This window comes from Canis lupus, chromosome 14 (assembly GCF_003254725.2).
Source record: "Canis lupus dingo isolate Sandy chromosome 14, ASM325472v2, whole genome shotgun sequence".
NCBI lineage: Eukaryota > Metazoa > Chordata > Mammalia > Carnivora > Canidae > Canis > Canis lupus.
Window position 1 is genome coordinate 5,549,247 of NC_064256.1, and position 14,681 is coordinate 5,563,927.

The window sequence follows — 14,681 nt, forward strand, 5'->3', positions numbered from 1 at the left end:
AGTTTGTTTATCTGTATTGTAGTGATGAGGATACTTGCCTCAGAGGTCTGAGCCCAGCTGCTGACCTGACCTAGAGTAGGTGTCTATTAGTCTTCTCTTTCCATATCCTGATAACTTCTAGGTCATGTTGGATAAATGACAATACAGAGTCCACGAGCAATTAATTAGGAGTCAATCAATTTCATTAATTCAGAATATGGTCCCTAGGAATTAGAGATAGCTCAACCTAAGTTTCAGCTAAAATTTAGCTTTAAATATCCTTGGGGAGAAACAGTTTCCTTTTTTTTTTTTTTTTTTTAAGATTTTATTCATTTATTCATGAGAAACACAGAGAGAGGCAGAGACACAGGCAGAGGGAGAAGCAGGCTCCACACAGGGAGCCCAGTGCAGGACTTGATCCCTGGTCTCCAGGATCAGGCCCTGGGCCAAAGACAGGCGCCAAACCGCTGAGCCACCCAGGAATCCCTGAAAAATAGTTTCCTAATCCATTTCTTAAACAGTAATGTGGGAAGGAAATCATATCCACTCAACTTAAGAGAACAACTTTTGGGGAGATCTTTTGCATTTTACGTGCATATTAGGAAGTTCGTTTACAAACCGATCTTCCAAATAGACTCAATTTGTTCATCTGAAAACAGTGTATTCATTCATCCCACAAATAAGTACTGAGCACCTATTATGTCCCATGCAATGTTCTAGGCACGTGGGATACATCAAAGAATAAAACAATATTCCTGGGGTGCTGGGTGTTAGTAGCTTAAGCATCCGACTTCTAATTTCAGCTCAGGTCATGATCTCAGGGTCATGAGATCAAACCCCTCATCAGGCTCTGCTCTGGGCATGGAGCTTGCTTAAGATTTTCTCTCTCTCCTTCTCCCTCTCGCTCTGCCCCTACCTCGCACTCTCTCTCTCTGTTTCTAAAAACAAAACAAACAAACAAACAAACAAAAACCCTAAACATTCCTGCCCTTGTTTCCCTTTTAGTTGGGGGAGATAGGTGAAAAACAAATAAATTTGCAAACTTTATACAGTATTAGAAGTAGGTAAGTACTAATGAGAAAAAGAAACAAAATAGGAGTGTATAAGAGGGGCCTGCAATTTGAAATAAACTTGGCATCATTTAAAAGGTGATACTTTGAGGGACACCTGGGTGGCTCAGTGGTTGAGAGTCTGCCCTTGGCTCAGGTTGTGATCCTGGAGTCCTGGGATCGAGTCCCACATTGGCTTCCTGAGGGGTGCCTTCTCCCTTTGCCTATGTCTCTGCCTGTGTGTGTGTCTCATGAATAAATAAATAAAAATCTTAAGAAAAAAAAAGGTGATACTTTGAACAAAGACTTAAAGGTGGTGAGGAAAGTGGTCAGGTGGCCGTCTGGGAGAACAGCAAACACAAAGGCTCTTGAGCAGGAGTGCACACAGCAAGGAGGCCAGGTTAGCTGGAGTGCATGAATGAGGGGAAGTGTTTTATTTATCTAACACACACTTAGCTAGTCCTTGCTAGTAGCAGTATTTTAAGCACTTAAAAATATTAACTAATCCTCCCACCAACTTAGTGAAGTGGATACTGTTGTTCTCTTTTTCCAAATGACAAAACTGAAGCACAAGAAGGTTAAAAAACCCACCCCCAAATGATGTAACTGTCAAGTGACAGAGCTGGCACTGGAGCTCAGTTGTCTGTCTCTAGAGGCTTTGGGGGCTTTGAGGCAGCAAAAGATGCCGTACTGCCTCCTGGTAGTAGGAGATGAGGTCCGATAATGATAACGGGGGACAGATCCCACAGGTCATCAGAGGCCTTTGATAAAGTTTTGGGTTTTTGTTCTGAGCGATAGGGTTTTTGAACAGAAGAGTGATATGCATTTGTTTCTGTTGTTATTCCAGAAATTTCCAAACCACTTACATACTTTATATAAAGTATCTGGCATTTCATATGTTTATGCAAATTCAAAATTTGCAACGTATGGGATAAAAGAAAATTTGATACATGTAATCCAGAGATGATATCCCACCAAATGCCATTTGTGTAAAGAGGGGTGTCTTCTGTCCTAAAGTCTTACAAGAACTTTTTTTACTGTAAGAACCTGGCACACTTATGTGTTTGGCTGTGCTTTCTTGGGGGCAAAAAGGCAAAGTTTTGACCAAAAAACTTTATTTTCCTACTTTGAGGGGGGAAAAGTGTATAGAGGCAAATGAGGCTATTTAAGATATGTCCTGTCTCCATACCAAAAATGATGGGTTAGTGGTGCTGCTTTCTTGGGGCATAATATGTCAGCACCCTGTAGGGGGCCACCCACTTTCACTGGGGCTCCCTGACTTCAAGTGTTAGAGTGATCCAGAGGCAGCAGCCCTTGAGAGTAATTAAAGGATTGAGGTGTGAGCCATCCACCATTCTCCAGGAGCACTTAGGTCCAGTACTGGCAGAGTCAGTCTGGAGAAGAGAAAGCACTGAGCAGGTCACAATCATCCAGGAATGATATTAATAATAATAATTGCCAGTTTATTTAGCATTTGCTGTATGCCTAGTGTTGTGCCAAATGCTTTAGAATCACGAACTATATAGTATCATCATCCCCATGTTATGGATAAAGAAGAAACTAAGGCTTTAAGAGATGAAGTTAAATTGTCCAAGATCAGGGTGCCTGGGTGGCTCAGTCGACGAAGTGTCTGACTTTGGTTCAAGGTGTGATCTCAGGGTTCTGGGATCAAGGCCTGTGTCAGGTTCCCTGTTCAGTGGGGAATCTGCTTCTCCCTCTCTTTCTGCCCTTCCCCACCCCATTCTTGCTCTCTCTTTCTCTCTCAATTAAATAATAAAAAATTTTTTAAAATTGCCCAAGATCATACACAGCTGCAATTTAAGCATAGCTCTGCCGATCTCCAAAGCCTGCATTCTTACTCTTTTATTCTATGCTGTCTGGGAATATAATTCTCTGTGGTTATTCCTTCTGTTAACTCTAAAAATATGGTCTTTCTGGAGGTAGTTCCAGTTCCGAATTTCCAACTGCCTTTTGGACATACCTGCAAGTTTCAGCTATATCCTTCCTTCTAATGTTGAGTATATCATACACATCTTATGTGCCTCATCAGATTCTCTTGTCATCATTTCTTTCTCTGTCTCTGCCACTGCTGCAGCTGACTTGCTTTCCTTGGGCCCAGGTAGGCCTGCAACCTAAGGCTGGACTTATCTGCCACTTTCTCAGCCTGGTCACCACCTTGACTGCCACTGAGTGACCAGGCTCACCAGCTTCACACCATGAATTTCCAGCTTCTCTTTCTACTCCTCAACCAGGATTAAAGGCCATACTAGAGGGCACGTGGCTTCCTGAGAGACTTAACAATGGGACCATATTACATAACCTACAAGTGTGAGGAAAGTTACTCCTGGTGTGGTGACTCATGATCAGTGGGAAACAGGACATGGGAGGGAACCACAGAGATGGATTCCTTTTCCTTTCTCCCTCAGAAGAACTTACCTGAGCGTGTTTTCACCATATAGCACCTGGAGGTATTCTGTATGGATTTGCAGACATATCTACTGTCTCTTCAGATTGTTCAAGTATTATTTTGCATTGCTTCCTGTCTTTCTCTGTCTTCCTTCCCTTTTTTTTGTCTCACTCTTACTGCCCTGGGATTGCATCTCCTAAATAAAACATTAGTGTTAATTCTAGGTTTGAGTTCTATTTTCTATAAAACATAGGCTAAGAACTTCAGGCTCAATTTCTCTGAATGGAACCACCACTTCCTAAATTTTCTTGGCTCAAACCCAAGAGGCCAAGAGTGTGAGAGATTGAGGCCAATTCTAGAAGATAATCATAGCTGATAATAAATTTAAGTATTATCACTATAACTGATAGAAGTCATGTATTATCCCCAAAAAAGGTACAGTTTATCAGGAAGAAAATAAAAATAATTAAAAGGCTCCTTGGCGGTAAAAAGACTCTTAACCAATAGCTCAAAACTAGCCTTAATCCTAAACTGGACGACAGAAATACCTCTGGGTTTTGATAACTGCCTGAAAGCATCAGAATACCTGCCACATCTATAACCCCCTTGGAGTTTCTAATAGACAGGAAACCAAATTATTTATCAACTTATTGTTTGTCATTCCAAACAAAACCATGTGTTCCGTGAGCAGGCACCTAACCTAGGGCAGTAAACCAATGCGGATGTGATGACTTGCCAAGAAAGCTCTGCCCAACAGTCTGTAGTTAGTGGTTGAGCTGCCAACCCAGTTAGTTCCTTTGGGGGAGTTGAAAATGGAAATTCAGAGAGGGAGTCAGCGGTTAGCAATGCACAGAAGCTAAAAGACACACAGAAGAAAGGATGAAAACAGAACTCACGTGGCCTCAGAAACCATGATGCAATATAAACTGTGGAATAGAGAAAAGAATAGAAAGTACTTAGGAAGGGCAGCAGAAGCAGAGAGCCCCAATCATAAATAATTAGAGCACAGAGCAACAGATATTTACTGCGGAAGAGGCCATAAGATAGCCCAGCTGCTATGGCCAAACTGTGTGCTGAATCACCTTCCAGTTCCCACTGGTCATTACTTAAACTTAGATTGAAGTGACCTGAGCCTGTCTATTCTGGAAATTAAATTGTTGCCTCTCCATATCTATATCCGGCAAGATCATGGCAGGAAACTGAAGGTACATTCAGCTGGGGGTTTGAAAATAATTTGATGAAGACACTACTTGCAAGGATGTAGGCAGGGTTTGGGGCACTTAAGAGAAATATTGAGACACCTAAGGACTACAAGAGTGGAAACTCAGGGCTGAAGACAAGAGAAGCAAATAATGTTGTAGGAGGCCAGAAGGAGGTTATTGCTGTTGCCAGACCAGGGTACTAAAAAAGGAGGAAAGGAGAAGAAATACTTCCACCCCCCTTTCTTCCCCCCATACTTGCTGATGCTTCCCATTGGCCAGACTCAACACTGAGCCAGTGCACAGTAGAGTCCAGATTATCATTATCATCACAGTAACAGCCTCGTGGGGCACACAGCAGGGCAGGGAAGGCTAGGGGTCTGTCATGGGCTGACTAGTGGCCCCTTCAAAAAATACATTCACGTGCTGATCCCCAGACCCTGAGAATGTTATAGTATATGGCACAAAGTTCTTAAATTTAGGGTCCTGAGAGAAGGAGCTTATCCTGAATTACTTGGGTGAGCCCTAAATATAATCACATATAACCTAATAAAAGAGAAATAGTGGGAGTTTTGAGAAAGAAGAGGAGGTAACAATGTGACCACAGGATCAGAAATCAGAGTGAATGTGGCCACAAGCCAAGGAAAGCCTGGAGCTGTCAGAAGCTGGAAGAATTGAGGTACAGACTCTGCCCTGGAGCCTAGGGAGGGAACGGAGCCTTGCCAAAACCTTGATTTTTGTCTTCTAGCTTCCAGAACTGTGAGAAACTAAAATTCGTTTGTTTTAAGCCACCCAGTCTGTGGTAATTTGTTATGGCAGTCACAGGAACTAATAGAGGGGGCTTGGGGAGCCTGGGTGGTTCAGTCAGTTAAACATCTGCCTTCAGCTCAGATCATGATCCCAGGATCCTGGGATTGAGCCCTGCATCCAGCCCTCTGCTCAGACAGAAGCCTGCTTCTCCCCCTCTCTCTGCCTTTCCTGCTGCTTCCCTTGCTTGTGCTTCAGTGCTCCATCTCTGTCAAATAAATAAAATCTTTTAAAAAAGAAAAAAATAGAGGGGGCTAAATGGAGAATGACTAGCACAAAAATCTATTCATCTCAAATATTGTGTTGACCACCATAATATCCTGATCACCTTGGCTGGATATTATTTTGCCTCCCTTCCTCTATTCCCTTTGGTACTTCTTTTTAGACCACTCATATGATTTAAATTAAATGTTCCCAAGTCATTGTTACTTTTGCATGCAAATAGATTTTCATCCTAACCAGATTATAACATTCTTTAGAACAAAAACCTTGTCGTGTACATCTTTGTATCCCATGAAAATCCTAGCACAGTACTTTAGAACAGAGTGGACATTCTGTAATTGGTAAATGAGAAAGAAAGCCTCCATTTGTCCATCTGTAAATGGAAAATAAAAATTTCCACTGACTTGCCTTTCAGAGATAATAATGGCAATGTTTCCCAGAAACAATTTCTGCACCTGTTAACAGAATGATATATCTGAAATACCTATTCCTGCTGGAGTGATTCCTCAGAAAAAAATTGCATCTAGTTTTAGCATGCCCTCCCTTCTTCTATGTGGAGCTGAAACTTACGCAGTTCACCCTAAGGAGGAAAAGACCAAGGATAATTAAGAAAATAGAAGAGCTTGGTATTGGTATTTTCTCAGAAACTTTGGTTCATCCAGTAGATATTTATCAAAGGACTATTATGTTAAAAGTATAGTTCACCCCCCCCCCCCAAAAAAAGTATGGTTCATAAATGCTGGGAAAACACACACACACACACACACACACACACACACACACACACACAGAATAAGGCATGATCCCAAGTGAGTAATTGTCACACAATTTGATGAATGTTTTTTATAAGAAAAAAAAATGCTATGGAACCAGAAAGAAGGGAATGATTAACTCTACTGATGGGAGTTTCACCAAAAAAAGTCACATTCAAGCTGGTCTTTTAGGACTTCATCAGGCAGAGGCAATGTCAAGAGCTTTCAGGGACCAAGAGAAAAATAACTTTGCCTGAGCTATTGCCAAGCAAACCACACCCTCAGCTCAGCCCTATTGTATTCACAAAGACCTATTTTTATTCATTATCCCCATAGCTACTTTTTAAGAAAGGAGGAGAATGCTGAGTACCTCCTTATTTTGCATCTAGGTACTTTGTATGTCAAAGAAAGGAGATTATCCAAAGGGAAAGCAGAGGTAGATTTCTGACAAGTCCAATAATGACTAGTCAAATAGCCATCCCGTGAACTCAATGAACTCTCTTACCTTTCCTCAGCTTCTGCTTCATCTCTGACAACCGAGGCAGGCTATCCTGTGAGTGTGTGGTACCAGCACATGACTAGCTCAGAAGAAAGCAGGCAAGGAATGAGAGCACACCCTGGTCTCACTGCCCAACACAAGGACACACTTCTTTGAATGGGAAATATAGCTAAAGCCTTTTCCTTCCCCTAGGGTGGTGACCTTCACATCACTTATTGAGGAACAGCTGAGTCTGGGGCACCGCCCAACTTCCCTCCCAGGCCAGCCCTGCTAGGCCTCTGAGACCAGAGCTGGCTGCTTCAACTCAGGGAAAGCAGCCAAGAGACAGGGAAAGACCGGTCTAAACCCACCAAGGGACAGAGGATTTCCCGTCTTCACCCTGTAGCTCCCACTGGAAAGTAGGGAAGCTGGGAAACCAGATTCCAGCCTCAAAGTATATATCACTTGTCTTTGTTTTCTCAAGAAGCATCTACCTTTCAGACTTTGCCAGGACGCTGGTGGCATTTTCATGAAGCAGTAATAACAAGGACAGAGCATTCTAGCCTTTTGGAGCCTACTGACGGGTCACTTTTTCCACTGCCTTTTGTTTTCATGCATCATTCCCTCACTTGCTTCTCAGATTCCTCAGGGCTTTGAAAAAGCCACAAATGCTCCTTACAGTGACACCACCCAGTTAGCCTGGCACACCTTGCTGAAATGCACGCTGCCCCAAGCAATGGCATGTATGCAAGCCCTAACAACTGACACTCAGCCATACACCTAGTAAGAGGTAAGACAACTTCTAAAAAGTAACCCCCACCCCCATCATAAACTTAGACGGCAAAGGTAGGACCTCAGATTAACTACTAGCCTGTGGACTGGGTAGTAGTTAATCACATACCCCGGTTTGATTCAAAATGCATCTGTAAAGTATGTTGGGGAGCAGTACTTCTCTACCCTTTCCTCAAAGATCTAAATGTAGCAGCACAGGTATTGCCAACAAAGCGCTAAAGTGCTCTCACTGCGCCAATTCACATATTAGTATATTAGGCTGTGCATACAGACCTATATACATGAAGCAGAGGGTCTCAATGATATTTGTTTCAGGGTTGCCTGTGGCCTGTTTCAAAGTACACTGCAGAGCCACCCTGCCAGAATCTGAAAATAAGGCCCAGATACGTGTATTTTTAAAAAGCTTGGGGTCCCTGGGTGGCGCAGCGGTTTAGCGCCTGCCTTTGGCCCAGGGCACGATCCTGGAGACCCGGGATCGAATCCCACGTCGGGCTCCCGGTGCATGGAGCCTGCTTCTCCCTCTGCCTGTGTCTCTGCCTCTCTCTCTCTCTCTCTGTGTGACTATCATGAATAAATAAAAAAAAAAAAATTAAAAAATAAAAATAAAAAAAAATAAAAAGCTTGACAACGTTGGTTAGAATATGGGAAAGAGGGACGCCTGGGTGGCTCAGTGGTGGAGTGCCTGCCTTTGGCTCAGGGTGTGATCCTGGAGTCCTGGGATCAGGTTCCACATCAGGCTTCCTACAAGGAGCCTGCTTTTCCCTCTGCCTGTGTCTCTGCCTCTCTGTGTCTGTGTCTCTCATGAACAAATAAATAAAATCTTAAAAAAGAAAGACTCTCTCTGTGTCTCTCATGAACAAATAAATAAAATCTTAAAAAAAATAAAAATAAAATGTACCTAAATATCAAAAAAAAAAAAAAAAAAAGAAAAGAAAGAAAGAGAAAAAAAATGAATGAATGAATATAGGAAAGAGAAATTCTCACATATCCCTGATGAGAGTAAAAATTAGTTTCAGCCACTGCGGAGAGTAATCTTGAGAGCAATCTAGTGAAGTTGAATATGTATTTTATTCTCTAGTAGTTTCCATTCTAGATGTATTCCCTAGAAGAGTTCTCACACAGGAACCCAAGGAGGCATATGCAAGGACATTAATTACATCATGATTTTAAATAGCAAAATACTAGACAAAACAAATATTTGCCCACAGTAGATCCTAAAATATGTATACAGTGGGACTATACTGAAGTGGTATATAGTATAGTATTACCATATTATAAAGAATGGACTGGCTCTACAAGTATCACATTGATAAATCTCAAAAACATGATGTTGGAAAAAAAGTTTCAGAAAAATGTGTACACTATTTATATACATGTTTAAATACCCAAAACATATATGTTATGTAGTAAAAATATAAGAACATGTGGGAAGTATCCCCACAGTCTTCCAGAGATTGATTACATCTGGAGAGAGATGGAATGGAATGATCTTCTTTTGTAACTTTTTTTTTTTTTTTTAAATCTTAAGCAAGGGCACCTGAGTAGCTCAGTCGGTTAAGCATCTGACTTTGGCTCAGCTCATGGTCTCAGGGTCCCGGAAGGGAGCCCAAGTCAGGATCCCCACTCAGTGGCAGTTTGCTTCTCCCTCTCCCTTTCCTTCTGTCCTCTGCTTGCTCATGTCCATGCACATATGCACTCTCTCTCTCTCAAATAAATAAATAAAATCTTTAAAAAAAATCTTAAGCAAGTATGGTAAAGCTGTTACAATTTATTAAATCTGGATAGTGAATATAAATCCCACTGGTCACTCTGAGGGTCATTCACAGCACAAGGATCTTTTGAGATTTTTAGGATTCTAAATACTGAAAACAAAAGTTTGTTTATGAGAAGAGCCATCCCCAAAATACAGATGAAACTACTGAGTCCTTAAGGAGTAATGTATACACCTTGAGATGTTTTTCATTAATGGAGGAGTCATTGCATAGATTCCCACACACTCTCTTGCTCAGGTAAGTGACCTTCTGGATTTGTGAGCATCCTTGACAGTCAGAAATGCAATAGCTTGAAACTAGGGGTTGTCCACATATGAGTATTATTATTACAATCTTACTTAGAGATTTTCAAACTTGGCTGAAAATCAGAATCAGCTGATTAAAAAAATATAAAAGATTTTATTTACTTATGAGAGAGAAAACACATGAGCAAGCACAGGGAGGAGCAGAGAAAAGGGACAAGCAGACTTTGTGTTGGGCGACAAGCCCAATGTGGGGCTCGATGCCATGACTCTGAGATCATGACCTGATCTGAAACCAAGAGCTGGACACTTAACCTACTGAGCTACCTACTTGATAAAAATTTTAATGCAGTTTCCATACTCCAGCTTCTGATGATATGATGTAATAGTTCTGAGATCAGACCCTGGAATCTGTGTTTTTAGTAGAGTTGTCAATAGATTCTTATGATCATCCAGGTTTGAGAAATGATGATAGCTAATCATAGTTACCTTCTATTAATGTTTTTAAAGAAGCCAGGTAGGGAGACTGATAGGATTTTTAAAAAGCAAGAAAATTAAAGGAGGAAGGGGAGAATAAAGGAAGGAAGGGAGGGACTGAGTAAGCCTTCAAATCTTTCTTACTCTATTTTTTCCAGATCTCTCCAACTTTTTTTTTTTTTTTTTTTTTAATTTTTATTTATTTATGATAGTCACAGAGAGAGAGAGAGAGAGGCAGAGACACAGGCAGAGGGAGAAGCAGGCTCCATGCACCGGGAGCCCGATGTGGGATTCGATCCCGGGTCTCCAGAATCGCGCCCTGGGCCAAAGGCAGGCGCCAAACCGCTGCGCCACCCAGGGATCCCCAGATCTCTCCAACTTTGAATTATTTCTCCATCCCTTGAAATTTGCTAGAGCTCCAATTATCTGTAATGTTCATTTGGCAATTCTGTACTTTCCTTTACATTGCTGTAATAGGCTATTATTTACTCAATAGGATTATGCCTTACTTCTTGAATTAGGCTATAAATTCTTCAGGACAAAGACCATATCTTGTTTATCTTTGTATTTTCTATAGTCACAATGCCTTGAGCAGGATAAGCAATAAAGCATCATGATTAAGAATGTAAGATAAAATGAGTTTTGAAATGTGGCAAGATACAAGATCAATATACAAAAATCAATTGTGGGAATGCCTGGGTGGCTCAGCAGTTTAGTGCCTGCCTGTGGCCTGGGGCGCAATCCTGGAGACCCCGATTGATCGAGTCCCATATCAGGTTCCCTGCATGGAACTTACTTCTCCCTCTGCCTGTGTCTCTGCCTCTCTCTCTCTCTCTGTGTCTCTCATGAATGAATGAATGAATGAATGAATGAATAAATAAATAAATAAATAAATAAATCTATCTTTAAAAACAATGACAACAAACAAAACTCAATTGTGTTTCAATGCACTAGCAATAAACCACCCAACAATGAAATGAAATAAAATCCCTATCCAAATCCCAACTTTTTTTTTTTTTTGGCTGAACTTGACAAGCTGACCCTACAATTCATATGGAAATACAACCCAGAATAGTCAAAACACTCTTGAAGAGGAAGAGGAAGAGCAAAGTTGAAAGATGCTCATTTCCTCATTTCAAAACCTACAACAAAACTATAATAATCAAAACAAAAGGTAGGGATCCCTGGGTGGCGCAGCGGGTTGGCGCCTGCCTTTGGCCTAGGGCACGATCCTGGAGACCCAGGATCGATTCCCACATCGGGCTCCCGGTACATGGAGCCTGCTTCTCTCTGCCTGTGTCTCTGCCTCTCTTTCTCTCTCTGTGACTATCATAAATAAATAAAAATTAAAAAAAAAAAAAAAAAACAAAAGGTATAAGGTTACACATAGAGATTGATGAAATAGAATTGAATGTCCAGAAATAAACCTTCATGTTTATGGCCAAATGATTTTTTGATAAGGGTGCCAATACAGGGATGCATGGGTGACTCAGCAGTTGAGCGTCTGCCTTCGGCTCATGGTGTGATCTCAGGATTCCAGGATCAAGTCCCACATGGGCTCCCTGCAAGAAGTTTACTTCTCTCTCTGTCTATGTCTCTGCCTCTCTCTGGGTCTCTTATGAATAAATAAATAAAAATCCTTTTTTTAAAAAAAGGGTGCCAAATACAATTTAATATGGAAAGGAAAAGTTTTTCAAAAAATGGTGCTGGGACAACTGGATATCCACATGCAAAAGAATGAAGTCAGATTATAGCTCACACCATACACAGAAATTAACTCAAAATGGATCACAGACCTAAATTTAAGAGTTAAAACTATAAAACTCATAGAGGAAAACATAGAAGTAAATCTTTATGACCTTAGATTTGGCAATGGTTTCTGAGCTATGTCACCAAAAGCAGAAGTAACGAAAGAAAACAATAGATAAATTAGACTTTAAAATTTTAAAGTTTAGTGCCTTACAGAGCACATCAGAATGTATAAAAACCAAAAAAAAAAAAAAAAAAGAATGTATAAAAACCTACTACAACTCAGTAATAAAATGTCAAATGCCCAGTTAAAACATGGGCAAGGGATCTGAATAAATGTTCCTCCAAAAAATATCTACAAATTGCCAATATGTACAAGAAGTGATATTCAACATCATTAATCATTAGGGGAATACAAGTCAAAACCACAATGAGATATCTCTTCACATCAACAAGAATGGCTTTCGTAAAAATAGACAATAACAATTGTCAGGATATAGAGAAATTGCAACCCTTACATATTGCTAGTAGACATGTAAAATGATGCAGCCACTTCAGAAAACAGTTTGGCAATTTAACAAAATGCAAAACATGGAGTCACCAGATTACTCAGCCACCAGATTACTCAGCAGTTTCACTCCTAGGCATACACTCAAGAGAAATGAAGATATAGCTCCACACAAGAAGTTATACATGAATGTTCATAGCAGCTTTATTTGTAAATGGTTAAAAAGTATAGAGAAACTATGTCCATAAACCAGTAATGGATAAGCAAAATGTGGCATGTACATTCAATGGACTGTTTGCAGCCATAAAAAGAATAAGACACTAATACATGCTATGACATGAATGAACCTTGAAAACATCCTAAATGAAAGAAGCTGTTCACAAAAAACACATATTGTAGATAAGGTATTTAAAGAGGTAAGTAAATTAAAATGAGGTCTTTGGAGTGGGCCCTAATCCAGTATGACTTGTGGCCTTATAAAAAGAGGAAATTAAAAAAAAAGAAAAAAAAAAGAGGAAATTTAGGGATCCCTGGGTGGCTCAGCAGTTTAGTGCCTGCCTTCAGCCCAGGGCGTGATCCTGGAGTCCCGGGATCGAGTCCTACATCAGGCTCTCTGCAGGGAGCCTGCTTCTCCCTCTGCCTGTGTCTCTGCTTCTCTCTCTCTGTCTCTCATGAATAAATAAATAAAATCTTTAAAAAAAAAAAAAAAGGAAATTTGGGGCACCTGGGTTGGCTCCGTGGTTGAGCATCTACCTTTGGCTCAGGTCATGATCCCAGGATCCTGGGATCGAGTCCCACATTGGGCTCCTCACAGGGAGCCTGCTTCTCCCTCTGCCTATGTCTCTTCCTTTCTCTATCTCCTATGAATAAATAAACAATATCTTTAAAAAAAAAAAAGGAAATTTGAATGCATGGAGACACGCCAGCGCTGTGCATGCACAGAGAAAAGACCATGTGAGGACATAACAAGAAGGCATCCATGTGCAAACCAAGGAGAGAGGCCTCAGGGGACCTGATGACTCCTCCATCTTGGACTTCTAGCCTTAAACACTGTGAGAAAATAAATCTCTATCATTCAAGGCACTCTGTGGTATTCTGTTATGGCAGCCATGGCAAACTAGTGGTCCTTTGAGTATGTAACAATGATGTGGTGTATAAGAAAGACCTGTACTTTGAATTACCACATTTTGCAGGATGGCATCTTCTGATCACTCATTTTATCAATTATTAGAAATTTGAGAACTTTCCCATTTGCAATGACGTGAGTGGAGCATTATACTAAGTGAAATAAGTCCGTTAGATAAAGACAAATACCATTTGATTTCACTCATATGTGGAATTTAAGAAATAAGCAAACAAGAAAAAAAAAGAGAGGCAAACCAAGAAACAGACTTAGGTATAGAGAACAAACTGATGGTTACCAGAGGGGAAGTGGGAGGGGAGTGGGTTAAATAGGTGATGGGGATTAAGAAAAATGCACTTGTGATGAGCACCAGGTGTCATATGGAAACTAATATTACAATGTATGTTAACTAGGTGGGATTTAAATAACCTAAAAATATGAGATCTTTCCAGAAGATCAAGTACTGTGCAGTAGTTATTTTGCACAGGCCCTGTAGAGCCCTGGCCTTTGAGGATGCACTGTTCACCACCCCCCAAAAGATAAATACTTAGAGAAGAAGCTCTCTCCAGACCCTTGGGATTTTCATAAATTGATAGAGATTGATCCAGATGTGCTTAAAACCAGGGAAAATGTCATTTAAAATGATGTTTAATTACTGAGAACTTTTAATAACAAGGGGAAATGATTATAACATTCAGTAAAAAATTCAGCATGCAAATTTAACATGTAGAGATAAAATCATATCTGTATAATGATATGCATAGAAGAATGACTGAATAGAAATACAGTCAGAGTTAACAGTTAACATTATTTTTTTATTGTGAAGAGATTATGAGTTACTTTTGTTTTTTTCTTTATATCTCTGTATTTCTGAATTTTCCATCGTGAGCAAGTATTAGTTTTATAACAAACTATGCTTATATTTTTTTTAAAAAATATTTTATTTATTTATTTATTTATTCATGAGCGACACAGAGAGAGAGGCAGAGACACAGGCAGAGGGAAAAGCAGGCTCCATGCAGGGAGCCCGATGTGGGACTCGAACCCCGGAATGCGGGATCACGCCCTGAGCCAAAGGCAGATGCTCAAACACTGAGCCACTCAGGTGTCCCGAACTATGCTTAT

The 14,681-nt window shown here is 40.5% G+C and overlaps 1 protein-coding gene across 5 annotated transcripts in view; it reads right to left on the reverse strand.

The window, feature by feature from the left end:
- MKLN1 (muskelin 1) overlaps window positions 1–14,681 on the reverse strand; it is a 326,298-nt gene that overhangs the window by 186,650 nt on the left and 124,967 nt on the right. The window contains exon 1 of one of the 5 annotated variants that reach the window (XM_025471685.3): window positions 6,921–7,001. The exons of the other annotated variants lie outside the window; for them this stretch is intronic. The gene's annotated coding sequence lies outside the window, so the exon portion shown is untranslated. Of the gene's footprint in view, window positions 1–6,920; window positions 7,002–14,681 lie in introns of those variants that run through there. 5 annotated transcript variants of the gene reach the window in all.